Below are 6,786 nucleotides of genomic sequence, written 5' to 3'. Positions count from 1 at the left end.
CCGTCCCCATCCGGTCCGGCCACGATCCGCGGCGGCTACCAGCTAGAAACGCAAGCGTACAACGTGGGCGCCTTGCCACTTCCTCGCCGCACCGCACCGATCGGCCGCGACTGTAGCCTCGCTGCAGGACGTTTGGGGTTGGGGCGCCGCGGCGCCTGACAGGCGTGTGGCGGCCGGCTGGGATCGGAACGGCTGGCTTGTCGACTAGGGATGCAGATCGGATCGGGGCTTTGCTCCCGTCCGGATTCAGATGTGAACAGCGTCAACAGTGGGGGTGGTTAGGGAGAGGGAGAGGAGCATGATCGATAGGCTGGCCTGCCGGCGGCAGAGCTGCTGCCTGCTGGAGCGTCGGAACATGCCGCATGGCGGGAAAGCAGGGGAGGAAAGGTGGCGGTCACGCTTGCACACTGTCCCTGCTGCTCCGGGAAGCTTTAAGGAAAGGAGCAGGCGCAGCTCTGCAGCTCGCAGCTCAGTGTTTATCCAGTTGGATGCTCTTGAGTGAATTATTTGTCTCGCCTCTCTTCTCTGTTTTTTTCTTCTTCCTCTTGTTTCTCTTCCATAGAAAATTTCCTCCAGAGTACTCTTTCTTCCACCTGCTCAAACTTGTGGTCAGGAACCCACTGACGAGCAGCAGTAGACCTTTTGTGGTCTTTAAAAAAAAAAGACATTTTGTAAAGAGTAAAATGCTGAGGAGTCTTCATCTACCTCTACCTGCTTATAGTTTTCATTTCGTATGAGATAAAACGGCAGTACAATGTACAAGCTCGTTGGGTTTTTTTTTTTGAAAGGAACAAGCTCGTTGGTTTAAGAGAAGAAGGGAAAGAGAGGGTTCATGCAACTTAAAATGATGCCATCCTCTACAGTGCTGAAGTGAAGTGAGCTTTTCTTTATCCTGACGGAAATGCCAGGAAATTGAGGTGCAGAATATGAGCCTAAATACTGAATCACTCACTACTCACTATGACTACAACAAAATCCGACATGCAACGCCTGATAACATTGTCAGTAAAAATGCATGATGGTTTTTTCAGAAACCAAAGGAAAAGAAAAGGTCAGTGTCACTGTCGCCAACCATCTATTGATTCTGCTGAGCGGAGCCCTTTTAATTGCTGCATTGTTTGTGAGCAGATAACAACGCAGTTATGAGTCTGTTCCTTTCAGATCTCACAGCATGCAGCAGCTAGCTGCCTGCATGTCTGCATCCATGACGACGCGACCCTTAGATTCAGCGATTCAGGGACGTGTACGCCCCCAACGCTCAACTGCTGATGATGCAACCGGAGACCTACACAAAACAAAAGCCATGGTCCCGGCGCCGTACACGTAGCCCCGGCGCCGTTCCCCTCGATTGAGCATGTGCTGATGCTGGCCAGACCAAACCAAATCCCTTCAGTTATCCAGCGACGTCAACATTGATTCCCATTACTGTTATCCAATCCTCCACCCTGTATGCATACCGATCGAGCAGCATATCTGGGAGCTGATCGATCCTGGCAGTCTAATCAGGGCCTGTTTGGAACGCAGGAATTTTACCCGATCCGGGCGCTGTTTTATGTAACATCTCCTACAGATTCTTGCGTTCCAAACAGGGCTCTGTGTTGGGTCAGTGTGCTTGGTGTCAGCACCCCACACCTGATCGCAAAGGAGTGGTGGAGAGGGGAGGCGCAGGGCAATTGCCTGGCTCATTGGCTGCTGCTCCCTGTCCCTGGTGGTGTCTGTGTGCGCGCCATCTCAAAAGCTGGACGATGCCTGAAGCAGCAGCGGCCTCGCTGTGGTCTCGCGCGCGGGACTCGCTTGAAAAGGGATCCGAGCCCCTACCTCACCGGGGTGGGGGGTCACCTCCTCCGTCCTGGCCACCGGCCACCGGACCAGCACGACGCCACAAAGCGATCGCGACGTGAACCAGCCGCGACCACGACCACTGGTGTCGCGGTGAAGCCATCGTCGACTCATCGTCACTGCATTCACGTTTCAGCAGTACGCGTCGTCCATCCATGGTTCCGGGGTCAGCGGGGAAGAAGAGATCAAAGACCGTGTGCTTTGGCGTCTATCGCGCGTGTTGACTATCTCCGGCAGCATTGAAGCGACGGACCCCAGCGATCTACCCGCTCCGACCGAACGCGCCGCCGGCATTGATCGGGAGCCGGCGGGTTCCAATTTGCTATTCCGTCACGTGCTGCTACAAGGTGGTGTGGTCGAGCACTCTGGGCAACAGCTACCGCCTTGATGAACGGAAACGCCGGCGGGCGCCGACCACGTTGCCGCACCGCCACCCCTCTCGAGGCTCGAAGCTCGTTAATGGAGCCGGAAAGCCCGTGCTGGTCTTTCCTCCCGAATGAGTACGTGCCCCTTTTTGGTCTGGAGAATTTTTTTTGTGTTCACCCGGAGCTGTTTGAGGCGATGACGACTGAAAAAGCTCACGCTGCCTAATTGTTGGGCCAGCCTTGGACGCCTGCCGGGCTGGCGGCAGCAAAGAGGCCGGCGAGATCGGGAGCCTGGCCTCCTGACGGGCAGCGCGTGCGAGCGACACGACGCGCCCGGAAGGGGGGAGGGGTGGGGGTGGGGCCGGGTCGGGGCTGGGGGCGGCCGCCCCGCGCGGACGGGACAGGCCGACCGAGCCACGCCGTGTGGGAGTCGCCGCCGCAGGGGGAGGCAGCCGCGACGCGACGCATGTGCGCGCCCCGTGTCGCGCAGCAGCAGAGAGGACAGCGCAGCGCGGCGCGGCGGCGATGCCGTCGACGACAAATAAAATCGGCCAGCGATGGGGGACGAGACGGGGGGTTGCCGGCCGGGAGCGCTATACATCGCATATTTACAAAACATGAATCCATTACCTGAAGCGTTTTCTTGGGATGTTTCTTTTCGGCTCGAGTTCAGAGATATAAGACTAAAATTGTCTTGTTTGTTTCGTGGGAGGAAGAATTCATTTAGGATAGGAAAATAGAGTTTAGAGACTTAATTTCTACCAATATTTTTCTATAGGCCATGGAAAGGGGTGATAATTGAGAGGAAATTCCGTTTTAAGATAAAAATAAATCATCTTAATCGTTCATCATGATTTATGATATGATTTTCCATATCAAACCCATATATCAAACAGAGAATATGAATTCCCTCTCCAACTCGCTCCATGAACCAAACAAGGGATTTGGGACTAAAAATCAAACTCCTAAGTGAATTTACTCCACCAACTCCCACCACTAATTCTCATTGCCTCTTCCTATTCAGTTGCCAAACGCACCCTTTGCTTATTCGGCCCATCCTTCCTTCTTCTCCAACTCCGGCGAGATTAATGTTCCGGAATTGCTGGAGGATAGCCGCTTACCGCTGGCCATAGAGGGAGGGCCGCGGCAGCGGGCTGGCCCAGCGGAGGAGGCGGGAGTGGGGACGGCGGTTGGGCCGGCGTCAGGGTGGAGGAGTCCACGGTGACGACGGTGGTGGACGGAGGCGGCAGCCGACCGGCGCGGGCGGACGGTGAAGGTGGAGATCAGAGAAGACGACGCTCGTGGGTCACTCGTTGTTGGGCCGTGCGTGGCTTCAGGCGACACCCCGCGGTTCTGTCACTTCAAGTGACATATAACCTCGCCCATCACAGCACCGTGGGCCCCTGCGTGCGCGGCCTTTGGTGGGCCTGGCTCCTTGTTTTGGTTTCGGCTCATCTGGTCCACCGGGTCCAAAAAACGGTCGGCATTCCTGGTCAACTTCTATACAACATACGCTCGTACTTTTTTCAATATGCTAATAATCCCGGGAGCTCCTCTTTCTTTCACCTCATGATTGTGAAAAATCGGTCAAAACTTCTAGAGAAAGTTATGTTATTGAATTTTTTTAGCATTTTCGAGTTGAAATGATGGATTTTCGAGGTTGCAATGGTGTTTTTACAGTGATGAGAGACATTTGTGCGTGTATCATAGCGAATTTCGACTTGGAGGAAGAAAATCATTGAGAGCCCTTGCTGCAGCAGCTATGGCTGCTCGGTCGCAGGTGCGACTGTGAGCAGCAGCATCGCAGAAGGCCCACCTGCACCCTGCCCCCGCCACCACCACCTCCTCCGTCTCCGGCGGCGGGCAGCCGCCGTATCCACCGCCGAGCAACCGCCCGATGCCTGGACCACCGGTTATCTTCCCTGCTGGCGGCGTTCCGCCGCCTCACCACACCGCCCATCTCAACCCGCTACCGCCGCTGGGCCTCCCTCCCGCCCCTACCTCCTCTTCTAATAATGCCGCCCATCAGAACCCTGGCACCCCTCTGCACCCCTCGTTGAAACTCCGGCCGCTGCTGCTTGAGGAGGAAGAAGAAATTATGAGCAAATTAGAACATGGACAGAAGCATTTTCAAAGACCAAAACGCAAAGGATTGGCTGCATCATTGGTTTGTATGAGCCTACTCTCTAAACCAAGCACCAAGCAGGAACTAAATCAGAAGAAGAAGATGGCAGATCATCAGAAAAAAATTGGTAACTCAAACCTAAATGCATAATTTCAGGAATGGAAATTTCATGTTACACACAAGAATGCTAAAAAATGTTTTGTTAAGGATATGATCTAATTAAAGCAAAAGGAACAGGAACTGCAAGGATGGATCCACTTACTAGTTTCCCTGTGCTATCAACTACAGGTAATCTCCCGTACTTGGTTTGAAGTAGCAACCTTGTGGCAGCATCAAGATTAGTATTTTCACGCACCAGAAGAGGCGAAGAAGTCATAACATCACCAATGACTTTGCCATTAGTTTTGCTTAGTAGTCTCTGTATCTCACGGAATGTCTATAGATCAGTGATTATGAGTTAAAAAAGTCTATGGCGAAGAGATGACCACAAATTCATTATGTCAGTTCCAGGAGAGGGAGTCCTAACAAATATCTCTAGTAATATTTTATCAGGTTCACCTCCATGGCTCAATTACAAAAAAGCTAAACCATGATATGTAAATTGCTTAACTGTTACCGGAGAAATGCTAAAGTCCCAAGCTATAATTGCAGAATACAATATATTGCTCAACTAAAAGTATTACTTTGCCTAACTAAAAGTATTACTTTGCCTACAGAAAATATTTAAATGCAAGTGAACTGATATAGAACTAGCAAAAAAAAAGCACTCAAACGAAAAATTCTAACAAATTTGAAGCAAATATTTAACTCAGTCCACAAAGGAATGGTTCATAAAAGCACCTTAGCTCCTGCGCTTTAATCTTCATTTCCTCAGGAGTCAGGCTGGGTTTGTTAGCCTCTGTTTTTGAATTAGCTGGTACCTACGAGATGAAAGAAGATAAGTAATATGTAGAAGTACGAGCTGGTAAAAAAGAAATTTTCCTGCTGAAGTGTTAGAGAAAAATCTGTTGGATAAACAAAGAAATCTGTTGATCTTCTGAACGGACATATTATATTTCAAAATGTATTGCTGGTGTGAGCAGAACCATATCCTCATTGTGATCGGAGGTAGATTGCCATGCCCATGTTCAAGTAGCCTAACCAGATTCATAGACAGTTGCTGTTTCATCCTGAATCTTCTCTAAAAGAGTACTATATTGGTTACATGGGAGTTCATTTGCTTGACAGCCTAAGTTTCTAAAGGAAAGTAAAGCCACTTGTTAACTTTACACAGATTGATTGGTTTGTACAAATGACGAAAAATCTAAGTAGTGCCACACAATCAAGTAAACACAACAGGTCATATTGGATGATTCTTCATAGAAAGTACTCCTATCTAAGCCTCTTAGATAGGATGAATTTTTTTCCTAGACAAATCCATGGATTTTAGTGCTAAGAAATTCTGATTCCAGCACAAGCAGTCAATAATTATAATAAGATCCCAACGAAAGTGGCCAACAATATCACTAAACATACCGGAGAAATGAAGTGCCCTAGTGGCACGCACAGTGGCAAACCCCATGCCCTCGAGGTCCGCGAGCATCTCCTTGTTCACCTCCGGCACCACCATCTCTGCCACAATCAAACACCACCGCAATCAACACTGGGAAGGTGAGGCCAAAATAGGCTAAACCCTTTTCGCTCATCTCACAAATAGTGGTACACTGTTAAACAACCCAACCTTGCGGCTCCTCACTTGCCGAGGCCGGGGCATCGACGTCCATATATAGCCTCCGAGGAGGAGGCCGACTTGGGCGGCGCCTCGAGATCGATGGGCTTGGCCGCCTCGACGGGCTTGTCCGCGAAATCCTTGTGGTCCGTGCACTTGGTGTGAAGGTCCACCTCCTGCGCACACACACACATTTGAACTTCCCTTTAGGGGCGACGACGAGCACCAGCCGACGACGAGGAAGCCCCCTAGGGCCGGGATGTGCAGATCCGCACCCAGGGGCGGCGGATCCGGTCCCCCACGACCGCGGCCGGTGGTGGGATGGCCGCTGCCCGGCAAGCCAACGCACCCCCTAACAGGAAGCACGCGCGGCCAGGGGGCTGTGGGGTGGGGGCGGGGAAGACGACCACGACTCGGGAGCGCGCAGATCCAGGCGGGGGAGGAGCATCCGGCGACCTGACGAAGACCGGCAGCACGACCGGCGACGAGCTAGCATTGGGGGGGGGGGGGGGGGTGGTTAGTTGGGTCGTACTCAGAAGGAAAGATGGAAGCGGCCGTGCAACTGTACAAACGTAGGACTGGCTGTAGCAGAGTCTTTACCGCGAGATAAAGCTCAAAGCGTGTGTTAAAAGCCGTGAGCTGCGAAAAAAAAGCTGGTGTGGGACGGCAGCTGTGAAAAAACTGCTATGAAATAGCAGCTGTGAAAAAGCTGAACGCTATTTGGTTGAAACTGCTGTGAAAAAATTCTA

At 51.6% G+C, this 6,786-nt stretch overlaps 1 long non-coding RNA gene across 3 annotated transcripts; it reads right to left on the bottom strand.

The window, feature by feature from the left end:
* Nucleotides 1-3,777: 3,777 nt before the first annotated feature.
* LOC112878672 lies at nt 3,778-6,553 on the bottom strand. 3 transcript variants are annotated; one of them, XR_003225828.1, is made up of 6 exons: nt 6,313-6,553; nt 6,050-6,213; nt 5,845-5,940; nt 5,170-5,249; nt 4,592-4,747; nt 3,799-4,278 (listed from the first exon to the last, which is right to left on the bottom strand). It is a non-coding gene; the product is annotated as an uncharacterized LOC112878672 (long non-coding RNA). The 3 variants fall into 3 exon arrangements; XR_003225829.1 differs by having other exon boundaries at nt 3,778-4,278; nt 4,592-4,649; nt 6,050-6,553; XR_003225827.1 differs by having other exon boundaries at nt 6,050-6,552.
* Nucleotides 6,554-6,786: the final 233 nt, after the last annotated feature.

The sequence above is a fragment of the Panicum hallii genome, unplaced genomic scaffold (assembly GCF_002211085.1).
Source record: "Panicum hallii strain FIL2 unplaced genomic scaffold, PHallii_v3.1 scaffold_347, whole genome shotgun sequence".
NCBI classification, from domain to species: Eukaryota; Viridiplantae; Streptophyta; class Magnoliopsida; order Poales; family Poaceae; genus Panicum; species Panicum hallii.
The sequence above is the reverse complement of the archived record's forward strand: the minus strand, read 5'-3'. Positions and strand labels throughout refer to the sequence as shown.